The sequence below is a fragment of the Micromys minutus genome (genome assembly GCF_963924665.1).
Source record: "Micromys minutus genome assembly, chromosome: 9".
Lineage (NCBI taxonomy): Eukaryota > Metazoa > Chordata > Mammalia > Rodentia > Muridae > Micromys > Micromys minutus.
Window position 1 is genome coordinate 43558310 of NC_137978.1, and position 10957 is coordinate 43569266.

Sequence of the window (10957 nt, forward strand, 5' to 3'; positions counted from 1 at the left end):
AAATGGTCTTTGCTCTCGTAAGGCAACAAGTCATGAAGTGCTCCACTGCCTTGAGCCTTAGCCACAACTAGGCTATGTGCCTCTTACAGTCCCCTGTCCTGCCCAGGTTCTACGGGACATTTCTCAACAACCCCTTAGATCTAGAGGGGTTCATTCAGTCACTTTTGTTACCATGGCTCTGATGAGTGTGAGCCATATATTCCCTCCCTGTTCTGTAGCCTCTTGAGTGTGTGTGTGTGTGTGTGTGTGTGTGTGTGTTTCAGAAGGGGGTGGAGAGGAAGATGTGAACGTGGAGTCACTTTCTTTTGCACATACATGGAGGACAACTTTGTGGAGTTGGCTCTCTGACCTGAACCAGCAGGTTGTTCTTCAGTGCCAGGTCCCTAAGAGGAAGGACCAGGGGTTCAAAAAAAAATACAGAAGATAAAGAAGTTGGGGTCAGGGGGTCTTATGTAAGCTATGCCTTATGCCAAGCAAGTTTATTAAAAAGTCCAACATCTTTTTTTTTTAAAGAATTATTTTATGTATGTGAGTACACCACCGCTGTCTTCAGACACACCAGAAGAGGACATCGGATCTCATTACAGATGGTTGTGAGCCACCATGTGGTTGCTGGGAATTGAACTAAGGACCTTTGGAAGAGCAGACAGTGCTCTTAACTGCTAAGCCATCTGTCCAGCCTGAAGTCTGACATCTTATGCACAGTTTTCAGTGGGGCAGGAGAGGGACCGAGTGGGAAGCTAATCAAACAATGAGCACAAAGGGAACAGGACATCTAATGTGTCACAGGAGCACACTCTGCTGCCTTGAAACTGACAACCATAGCTTAGGATGGGAAGATGGAGTTTTTAGCATGAAGTCAGTTTCCCTAAGGCCCTGAACCCAGACTGTTACTAGCCTTGCCAAGCATATTCTTGGCTTTAGACAGGGAGTTCTGTTCCTTCCCCATATATCAGAGCCTCAGGAAAAAGCTCCCCTAAAGCTCTGACCCCAGGATGTTACTGGCTCTGCCAAGCATGTTCCTGGCTTTAGACAAGAATCTGTGTTCTTTCTCCAAACAGGGCCTCAGGAAAAGCCTTGGTCAGCCTGGATCCTAACAGTTCTCTCTCACCATCATTCCATGAATTCTGTGAATTAAGCAAGCAAGCCAGTCTGTTGAGCCATCTCATTGACCCTAGGTTTTTGTTTTTGTTTTATTTTGTTTAAGACAGGATTTCTCTGTCTATCTCTTGACTATTCTGAAACCCACTTTGTAGACAAGGCTGGCCTCAAATTCATAGAGATCTGATTGCTTCTACCTCCAGAGGGCTGGAATTAAAGATGTGTGCTACCGTGCCTGGATAGGTTTTGTACTTTCGATGAAGAATGAACACACACACACACACACACACACACACACACACACGCATGCACGCACCTACGCACATACACACATTCACATAAACCACTACTAGGAATATAACTTTGGGCTTCAACATGGTAGGCAAGCCCTGTACCACTAAACTATATCCCCAGTCTTCTTTGTTCTTGAGACTAAATTGTCCAGGCCGGCCTTGAACTCACACTATATCTTTTTCAGTTTTTGATCCTTTGTCTGAATGTTCTAATCATCTGGAACTCCAGGCCTATGCCACCAAATTAAACTGGGGGAGGGTATTAGCTAAAATTAAAGAAGAGAAATGAAACTTACAGTTACAGCTTTAGTCAGCATAGCACAGCATACATATGAGACACATATATAATTTTAAACTTTGTAATGGCCACATTGGAATGTGTTGTAAGTGAGTTTGTTTTAGCAATACGTTTTATTCAACTTAATATATACATAAGATTCTATTCCGGTGCAGAATTGATACTTTAAAATTTGATTTTTTGCAATCTCCTCTTAAACTATTGCTTCAAGGTCGATATCTATTTATGCTTACACACCTCTCACCTCAGACTAAACACACTGCATGTGCTCCACAGCCACAGGCATGTGACTGATATAATCTAGGTAGGATGTGGATTTGGGTTCTTGGGGTTGGGTGGAACTGGCATAAATCTTTCTCTCTGAAAGCAAAGGGCATTCATTAAGGTGATTCAGACCAGGATTTCATGTGATCAAATCTGACTTTTTCTTAAAGACCAGAGTAGAGAAGAGCTGAGTTTGGGAGACAGGTTATAAGGCAGCTAAAGAACTCCACATGAGGTCACACTGTCTCAGACTTGACTGTGGGAAGATAGAGTCAGGTAGTAACTAGGAGTATGGAGCGGCAGACCTCTTTTGATGTTGTGCTAGAGTAGATGCTTGAGAGAACACGGGGCGTTTGGAAACAGTATAAATATAACCCAAAGAACAGTGGTCAAGGCTGTGTGGCATTGGTTCACCTTGTCATCCTTTCCTGGTCATCACTGGGCTTTGCTGACACTGGTCTTTGCTAATGACACTTTGTTCGCCACACCACTCTTTGTTAGTCATCATTCGTTTTGACTTCATGGAGAGAAATGCCACAACAGGAGATGAGAAACTCATGGCCATAACCCACTCCTGAGTGTTCCCTCCCACATCTGATCCCCAATTCAGAAATAGAAGAACCTAGAACAATATTGGTGCCTCATGTCTTAGGTAGGGTTTTATTGCTGGGAACAGACACCATGACCAAGGCAAGTCTTATAAATGACAACATTAAATTGGGGCTGGGTTACAGGCTCAGTGGTTCAGTCCATTATCATCAAGGTGAGAGCATGGCATTGTCCAGGCAGACATGGTGCAGGAGGAGCTGATAGTTCTACATCTTCATCCAATGGAAGCCAGGAACAGACTGAGCATCTTCAAGCAGCTAGGAGGAGTGTCTCTAAACCCACCTCCAGAGTGACACACTTCCTCCAACAAGACCACACGTTCTAGTAGTGCCACTCCCTGGGCCAAGCAAATGCAAACCATCACACCCCACCATCACTACCAAATATCTAGGGTGGGGCAGTAGGGGTGGCAGTAGGAAGTCCTTTCGGTTGTCTGGATGTGGGCAGGGTTGTATTTTGCTGGCTCATGGCTTGCTTAAGAAATTCAAGAGATGAAAGAGAGGTGGGGGGGTTGAAGATTATTGCAAGAGAGTAGTTATAAAGACTACTCATGGTGATGAAGCTGGTATAAGAACCTTTCCATGCCGTTCCTAACTACTGCAGCTCTCCACCCCTACTTCCAAACATGGAGTAGGAAAGCACTCTCCTGCCTGCTTACGGTTGGGTGTGGCCATATGCCTGACTTGGGCCCATTTGATGGTACCAAGTCTTAGATGGAACAATGTTGCCAACAAGACACGCCCCCCAAGTAAGTTCTCTTTTTATTCTAACAGGTGGCCAATGTTGATTGAAATACTGGTTTCTTCCATCACAGGAGTAACTCAAGGACTATCAGCAGAGCCCCCAGAAGGCCCATAGTATTTAAGTAGCACAAACAAGAAATGAATACCCTTCTTAAATCTTACAGTTCAGAACACTAAAATGTGGGGACCGGTTGTTACTGCAAAACCACGTAGCCTACCCAACATATAGAACCGGAAGAAAGCATATTAACATGGGGAAGTTAGCACAAAATGTAGACTTCGTTGCAGTGCCCGATGCTGATGGAGTCAGGTCACAAAAGTAAGAGAGGAGCTGGAAATACAGCAAGTGCTGCATGGAGAATGAGACTCATAGTATATGGCTTGTGTAGAGAGTGGCAAACATGGAGTCAGGGCAAGGTCTCCGAAAGAGGTCAAGAAATGGGGAAAGGCTCATCTGCGTGCATACCGAAATCCTCAAAGATCAGAGCTGTTCCACAGCACCAGAGTGGTACCCGCAAACCAACATCTTACTGTTTCTACCTGAGACCCAGTGATGAATGCAATGAACGTGAGGATTCTGGTGGTCACTTTCGTGTCCCCAGTACCTGAAACAGGGCCTGTTACAGAAGACGCTTGGTCAGTGCACACTGAGGGTGTGGTCTGGTGCCGTGCGGGGATCAGCAGACTGCACGCCTGGGTAAGCAAACCTCACTGGGGAAAGAGTTTCCTCCAGCACTCAGGGTCTAGTCTATTATTTTTTTTCTTTTTGCACTCTATCTTCTCTGGCTCACAGTGACTGTTTTCCCTCTGTCTGCCCTTGAGTCCTCTCCGTTGATTTATCCTGTAACTGCAGATCTCAAGGAGCTCCTTTGAAACACATCCCCAGTGACCTGTACGCTGAAAACGCCTCAGATCGCTGCGGACGCCCTTCTCTCCTGTCTTTCCCTTTGTTCTCATCTAGTTATATGGACAGATGTCTCCCATTCTTTTTCCAAATGTACCTAAGATCATCTCCTGCTTTTTACCCCCACAGCTGTCATCAGTTCCTGTGCATACAGACCTGCCCACAGCATCGCTCATAGCACGGCTGGCGTCTCCCCGCGAGCAAGACCCAAGATGAAACCTAATCTCTGTCTTGACGTCATCGCTTCCAACATTCTCTGTTCGTTGAGATGGGCTCGTTAAGCCCGCTCCTACTCCAGGAGGGAGGACTAAACCAGGATGTGGATTCAGAGATGCAGGATCATTGAGAACAGTCTTAGAGACTGCCTGACACCTCTTCAGCCTTCTAGCTCGACATCTAAAGTGTACAGATGACATCTTCTCTCCCTTCTTGAGAAATTCCGATGACTCACTTGTACGACCAGAACACAGTCTTTCCTAATAGCCCCGCCCCACTCCCACCCATTCTTGCCTTCTGCTCTACCCTTGAACTCCCAAGGACTTTGAATTATCATGCCACTATTCCTGTCACACACCATTCCCCTGAAATGCCACTGATCCTTATCAAGTCTGTCCTGGACTGCACAGGCTGTCCCGTTGATCTCTAGTTAGGCATCCTATGGAGAGCTTGCTTTTCTCTAAAGCAAACCTGAGCACACCGAATCACAACTTGGAAATGTCATGGGATCGAAACATTTTACAATGTCCAGGAGCCCGTTTCATCCCTGGGATTTAGCCAGAGTTACATTCTGGAGCCATCTGTTCCCATTATTACAGAAACCTGGCCTCTGGTTTGGTGTATACAAGACCCTCGCCAACTCCATTCACTTTGTTAAAATGTCTGGAGAACAGCCGTTTGAGATAGGGCAAAACTAAGTCAATGCACACACTACTAATAGAAACATCTGTGCTCACCACCGTCTGCCTGCACAAGCAAGAAGAAACTTCGAGAAGGAAAAAGGGGCTTCCTAACTTGCTCCTCTAGTTACTTACTGTCTATTCTTAGACATGTTACTCCACATTTACGCTTGTTTCCTCGTTTGTAAATGTAAACGACTTAAGTAGTCACTGGCCAGCACCTACCAGGAACTGTTCCGTATGTTTTAAATATGTTAATTTAACAACGGAGAAGGTAGGTACTATATTTCCATTTTACAGACACAGTAATGATATCACAGAGTAATTTACGCCGTGAGACGCTTCAAATAAATGGTAAAAAGAAGACTATGACACAAGCCGTGAGGGTGAGAGTCTTGGTTATAAAACTCACTCCTCAGGGCTGTGTGGGTAAAGTGAAATAAAGCAAATTAAGGGCAAAGACAGGCCAAGGCAGGCCTGACCGTAGGCATTCTTACTTCTAAATGCCCAGTATCATCGTGCAAAGCCTCCGGCTTTCTGCACAAACTCAGCAGACATCATCTACACCGCTTTGCGGTTCTTGACTCTGGAAGGTTCTGAGTTGGAAGCAATGGCACCTAATGGACCAAAGAGTTCTGAGCGGGCGGACGCCAGGTCGAACCCACTCCGTGTGGCTGCTGTCCTGGGTTGACATGTTTCCGTGGAAGCCCCACGCTCGGCGAAGGCTTGAGTTTCCCTTCGTGGACCTAGAGGATGAGCCCATTTCTGGCTTTCCACTTTTGGATTCAGCAGTTTGTCCAAGTCGGTAAAGTCGATTCCTCCTCCCGGCAGGCAGAGGGCGCCGGAGTGCACGGCTAGAAGCCGAGGAGGTTCTTGGATGCGGAAGTGACGTCAAGAAAACGGAACTGCAGGGCTTGGGTGCAGTGGAGAGAGTTTCCCTGAATTCAGTCTTCACACTTCTGCTTCCACAAACTGGCACTTAAGTGTGCTTTCAGCTCTGACACTCTCATTTATGTTTTTAAATGTTAAATCAGTGTCCTAGACAAAGGGATCTCTTATAGTCACCTGGTGCTTCCCCGAGAGGAAGGAGAACCCTGAGAAGCATAGTGCAGGGTCTAAGGAGTCCAGGCCAAGTATCTCAACACTGCCCAGATTCAGGGAGGGAGGGGCTTCCAAAGTCGAAGGAATGGTTTTCTAGGATACGGCTGCCCGAGTTAGCAAATAAAATGCAGGGCACACTGTTAAACTTGAATTGCAGATAAAATAATGTCTTTGCCTAGAAATATGCCAGATACTGCACACACACACACACACACACACACACACTTATCCATATTCAAACTTAACCGGTGGTCTCTATTTTACCTGGCAACCCTCCCTCTAATGCTACCTAGGAAGCCAGACTTTCTATATACCCGCATGTCTCTCTTGCAGTACCTAGTAGTTTCTGAGCTCTGTTGTACCCAGCTATAACTCTGAGTTTATCTGTGGGCTTCTAGCTCATCGCAATGGTGACTGCACAATCTAAGGCTACGTGGAAGCTAAGAGATCAAACGTCCTCTCTTTGGACTTAAAAAATACCCTCCACTTTTAAGATGCGTGTATTCCAAAGACACTAAGCAACTGAAATACCAACAGAAGTCTGAGCTGAGGCTGGAAAGCTGGACACAGAGAGAGTAATCTATCTTTTATTGGCACCTCGGTGGGAATCAACTGAAGGATTTCAGCAGAATTGGGAAGTCACCCAAAAATAGAGCTCATGTTTCAGAACACTTTTCTGATTGCCAGGATGTCATAGCTGATGTGTCATCCCCCCCCCGGGGGGTTACAACGTAGCAAAGGGGTGAGAGAATCCCTATACTGTTGCTTTCCCGGTGGGCCCTTTACTGCAGGAAGTAGGTCGGTTTAGACAGGTGGGCTTCCTGGATTGGGGTAGAGAAAAGGGCTCTCAGACAACGTATCTCCTGCCACCTTATGAGGCTCTGTGGCTGGGCCTGCTTCTCCCAGACTGGAGGAAGAGAGACAGGAAGGAAAAACTACCACTAGGTCTCCCCACTCTGTTCTGTTCTGTTCTTTTGTAACTTTATATTGATTCGTTATGAGTCTCACATCACGTACCCACATCTCACTCATCTCTGCGTGTCTGTCACTCTTGCAGCCTCCACCCCCCCCCCAAATAAAGCACTCACATGCAAACAAATCAAAGCAAAGCATAGAAAACGCCTCACTGTTGGAAGCTGCAGTATGTCCCAGGGTGTCCCACAGTGCATCCCTCTGTCCACACATCTCTTGCAAATGTTCATTACAATGAATGGATCAATGGTGTGGTTCAGGATCTCTGGCTTCTGTGACACAATCACTACTGGACCCTCACTGGGACTCCTCCTGGTTGTCCTGTTGTTTCCCTGTGTCATGGAGATCCTGAAGCCTTGGAACAGCAGGACTGGTCCTTTCACGAATCTCAACCATTCACAGAAGATACAGATTTTGGAGAGGACCAACTCAGAGTCCTGGATCTGGGCTTGGGTAGTAACCAATGAGCTGGTCAACGCTGGGGCTCTCCCTTACCCACACCACCAGGGCAAGTTTCTCCAGCACTGCTCCAGCTAGGTCACGCAGTGCTGACTTTGGCCGGAGGCAGGGTGAGCTCTCCTGCTGTGCCGTGCAATCAGGGTGCAGGGCCAACTCTCCCAAGTGCTAAGGCCTGCAAGGGGCTGGGCCAGGTTGCCCAATCTCTGTAAGATGTAGTTGGTGAGGAGAAAGGCTAGCTCTTTGGAGCTCATGAATCTGTGGACACATTTCCTGACTATCAGAGATGGGGAACTGGTAATGGGGGGCATCACCTCTGCACCGGAGACACCCACTACAGAGGAGTGGCAGGGTCAGCTTGTCCACACTCATGCCCTTGGGCCAATTAAAACACACTTCTGCCACCAGAGTGTGCCTCCACTGTGCTACCTGAGCAAGGCACGAGACCTGCTCTCCCAAGTGCTGCCTCCGGTAAGAGATGGGACCAGCTCTCCAGAGTGCTGCATCTAGTGAGGGACACGGAAAGTTATGCACAGTCCCTGGACATCCATGTGGTCCCCAGGGACATCCCTATGTTCTCTAGTGGTAATATGAGCCATGGATATCAACACTGGCCCCTGCCACTACACAGCCATGGGGACCTCACCATGGCCCCCAGGAGGTAGGGCTGGACACCCATACCAGGCTCCTCCTCTCCACCCTTGAGTCTCTAGTTCCATCTCTCCTCAAAATGCTTAAACTGCTCCGCTTCTCTTTCTCTCCCATCTGACCACCACACACTCACTGTGGTGGCTCCTGCTGCAGGCTGGCTATGCAGCTGGTTGGGACCCCAAGTGACATCATCCATCCATGCCGAGAATTGTGTTGCCAAGAGGGTTATCTATGGCCCAGCAGTGCTGTGCGCTAGAGGACAGGTCTCTAGCTGCTGTGGTGATCCGCAGGTCTGTGTATGTCCTCCTCCTGTACTGTGTGTGCTGCCTTGATTTGATTTGATTTGATTTGATTTGATTTGATTTGATTTTTATGTGTCCTTGGCATAAGACATCTTTGGCCACCAAGCCAGGTACCAAGTTAGAATGAACAAAGGACTGCCATCTGCTCTGCTCCTGATTGAGATAAGAACAACGTCACCAATAAGGTGTCTTTTTGCACATTATCAGGGGAGGGGATTCTGTTCTTTTTTTTTTAAGATTTATTCATTTTATGTATTTGAGTACACTGTAGCTGTCTTCAGACATATCAGAAGAGGGCATCAGATCCCATTACAGATGGTTGTGAGCCACCATGTAGGTGCTGGGAATTGAACTCAGGACCTCTGGAAGAGCAGACAGTGAGTGCTCTTAACCACTCAGCCATCTCTCCAGCCCTGTTCTTTTTTTAATACCACCTTTCCAAGGTCTTGTGTTTCAGAAATATATATAATTTTATACACTGTTGTTTCTTATTGTACTGTGTGCTAAGGCACTTGGAGCTTAAAAGTCTTCACCCAAAGAGAGCACGGGGGTACAAAAAACCTGAATGACATGTGAGCTACACAGATTGTCCTAGGAGAGGGATCAATAGGAACCAACTAGGCCATGGGGTGTTGCAATAGCAAGGGGGCTGATGTGGCTGGGACCAGAGAGAAGGGGGATGGCACAGAAGTCAGAGGTAGATGGTGAGGGATTTCGGGGTCATGCTGAAAGAAAGGAGGCCTGAAGAGTCACGGGATCTGGCTTCTGTGTGAGGGGTAGACTGTTGAGCAGCAGAGGGAAGAGACCAGCCTGTAGAGGAAGAGTTTGGGTGTGAGCCTAGGGCAGCGCAGGTCTGTTGACCTCCTGGGAGCACATTATACAAAGAGAGGCTTCCGAGGGCATGGAGTAGGTATGAGGAATGCTGTGAGTGAGGAAAATGCTCCTCAGTGAGGTCCTCGGACAGATGCATCTGTGAGGACCACTGGCAGAAGTCTGCTTAGGATGGACAAAAGGCCATGTAGCCAAGGTTTGAGGACATCTATGGTCAAATTCTCCAAACCTCAGCATTCTTTACTCTTAATGCTTTTCTTCTCCTCTTCCTCCTCCTCCTCTATGGAAAAGGAGATAAGAAACAATGGGAAAGACATCGTTGCTGAGATTGGAAAGATGGCTTTGTGGCTAAGATCACCTGGCGTTCACACAGAGGGCCGAGGCGCAGTTCTCAGCACCCACACGGAAGCTCAGAACCATTGTTTCACAGGCTCTGACATCTTCTTTAGGCCTCTGTGAGCACTGCATGCACATGGTGCTCATATATGCATTCAGGCAAAAGTTCACGCTTACATATAAGAATAAATCTTTCTAAAAGAAATGAGTATGCATTAATATTTTTCAAATAAGGTCTGTCCTCAGCAAAGGAAGTGGGGCATAAACACACAAGATGTCAGTGAGAGAGCAGAACAAGTCCCTTACCAAGCAGAAAGTCCAGGCCCTCCAGCGAAGTAATGACTTAGTCCGAAGCTGCAGCTCAGCCATCCATGGCTCCAAAGGTGCCCTTCATCTTTGGAAGCAGGGGCCAGTTGGAGAAAGAAAATGACTCATGTGTCCTACGCTCCCCTGACCACCTCCCTCAGAAATGAAGCACAAGTGGGAACAGATCTGCTCAGACAGCTGACGTGGACACCTCAGAAATGGTCGCTTAGAGTGCTGAGACCAGTATGGGAGTCCCTGTGAGGCATGGCTCTGGGTGGCCGTTGGAGGAACAAAGGAGTAGCTCCTTGTGATTTTCCTGAGTTGACATCCTGAGCTTTCCTTCTGTTCATTGTCAGTGTATGAAGACTAAGCCCATGTTTTGAAGAGGAAGATATCCTTGATTATGATGAACACACAGCACACGGACTCATTAGATGACCTCAAAGCCTCAAAGCCATGTATGAGCCCGAGACTAACTGGAACTCTGAAGCAGAGTTGCCAGGCTTCTCCCAAGAAATGTTCTATAAGGACAAACATTGTCATACTGAGATGTCTTAACTGGGCAAAAGCACAAGGACACAAAGATTAATATTGCCAGGAGCTGGGGGGAGAGAAAGTGGAGAGGGAGGGCTTAGTGCTGGGATGTACTGAGGAGTATTCACTTTTACATTTTACAGGATGAGTGTGGGCCATTGTGGGTGGGCTCAGCAGTTAAAGAAGTGTTCTGACAAGCTGACACCTGAGTTCAAGCCCCAGGACCTACACAATGGGAGAAATAACTCCTAAAAGCTGTCCTCTGACATGCACACACACATGCACACACACACACACACACACACACACCATGCACCATTGCACATGTGTGCCTGTACACATGCACACAATAAATAGTAT